The sequence below is a fragment of the Magnolia sinica genome, chromosome 3 (assembly GCF_029962835.1).
Source record: "Magnolia sinica isolate HGM2019 chromosome 3, MsV1, whole genome shotgun sequence".
In the NCBI taxonomy this organism is placed as follows: Eukaryota; Viridiplantae; Streptophyta; class Magnoliopsida; order Magnoliales; family Magnoliaceae; genus Magnolia; species Magnolia sinica.
The window spans coordinates 81,104,357-81,106,140 of record NC_080575.1 but is presented as its reverse complement, the minus strand read 5'-3'; the positions used below and the strand labels follow the sequence as shown (position 1 = coordinate 81,106,140).

Here is a 1,784-nt window from a genome sequence, read left to right as displayed (position 1 = left end):
ATGTTGAACTTCATTGACTTTTAGTTTGAATTTAAGGAATATTTTTAGTTTTCTATGGTTTGTTGTGACTCAAATTACAATAGATGCTGCAATAGCTTTGAATATCTTCTTTTCCATTATCAGATTGTGAGATTGATAAATCCTGTTGTTCACCATTGTCTCCTAAGCATGGTAGGATGATGGAATCCCTTCCAATCATCGCAATACTCCATGTGTGAACTAATTCAATGCAAAGTTCAAATTGTGCTTCAATTATTTAACTTCCAATTGGATAGGATAAAACTTCGATTCTAGTTGTGTTTATTGAATCAAGCAAGGTAGCATCTTGATAGCTATAAGTAGATCCTTAGCACTCTAGTTCCCTTTTGATTATTAATAATTCATTCACAATTATTCTCAACTATTCTAGATTTCAATTTAGATTTTTTCCTAGTTTTAGTTCTAGTTATTTTCAAATTACATACAAGTTTAGTCCATATGGATTCGACCTCGGTCTTATTGAGTTATTACTACATCATGTCCCTACACTTGGGGTTGTGAACAAGTTTTTGGTGGCATTGTCAGGGACTATGGCAACATTTTTCTGATATTAATTAGTTTTAGAATTAGTTTAAGATATGATTAGTTCTTCTTTTGTGTTTCTAGGTTAGAATTTTTCCAATTTATTTGTAGAACTAACTTTGTTTTCTGTTTTGTAGAACCCTAGCATAGCAATCCTAATCGGGTAACTTCTTTCCAATCCTCTCTATCTTTTCTAGATTTCTTATTTTCTTTATTTAGTTTTCTTTTTCTTAGGTTTAGTTTTGTTAAGTTGTTTGAAGGCTAAGAGTTTTTCATGCCCAAGTGGGTCCATGACAACACTCTACGTCTCTTGAGCGAAGAAGGATTAGTTGAAGGGTTGCCTATCCATCTCCAGATTAGACACCATCTGAGATCCTCTAAGTCAGTAAAAGTAATGGCTGCAAATCAACCTCAACAACCAATTGAGGAAGTTCAGGATGAGAATGAGGTGCATCGTGCACCCCCATCTCGTACTTTATGTGATTATTTACAACCAGTGGGGGTGAGTACACATTCCTGCATGATATTTCCATTGAATGTAGGAACTGTGGATATTAAACCAAGCGTAATTCAACTACTCTCTGACTTTCATGGACTAGAATCTGAAATCCATACTTGTATATGAAAGAGTTTGATGAGATAATATCTACATTACACTTTCCAAACGTGTTTGAGGACACAGTAAGATTGAAATTGTTCGCTTTCTCCTTAAAAGAAGAGGTTAAGTCATGGTTACATTCGTTAAGACCACAGTCCATTAGCACATGGGCTGAGATGACAAGAGAGTTGCTTAAAAAGTTCTTTCTATATCATAAAACGAATAGCTTAAGGAAAGTAATGATGAATTTTGCACAAAAAGAGGATGAGATCTTCTTTCAATGTTGGGAGCAATATAAGGATCTTGTAAATTCATGTCCACAACATGGCTACAAAACATGGTGTATAATTCATGTCCATAACATGGAACTTAAGAAGGTTGAACCCGACAAGGCTCTGGAATTTGTTTATGGTATTTGTGCTTGCAACATACATATAACTGAGAATTGTCTAACAATTCTTACTTTTCAAGTGATATTGAATGGGCAATCAAATGCCATAAACAACTACCAAAGACCTTTTAGTGGACCCACCTCAAATACATATAACTCAATTTAGAGAAATCATCCAAATTTCAGTTGGAGGAATGGACAAACTACTACTCAAGGGATCCTTAACCAATTTCT

The 1,784-nt window shown here is 34.4% G+C and overlaps 1 non-coding gene across 1 annotated transcript; it reads right to left on the bottom strand.

Annotated features, from left to right (window-relative positions):
- Positions 1-1,383: 1,383 nt before the first annotated feature.
- On the bottom strand, positions 1,384-1,489 carry LOC131241784 (small nucleolar RNA R71). The gene has a single exon (XR_009169351.1). It is a non-coding gene; the product is annotated as a small nucleolar RNA R71 (small nucleolar RNA).
- Positions 1,490-1,784: the final 295 nt, after the last annotated feature.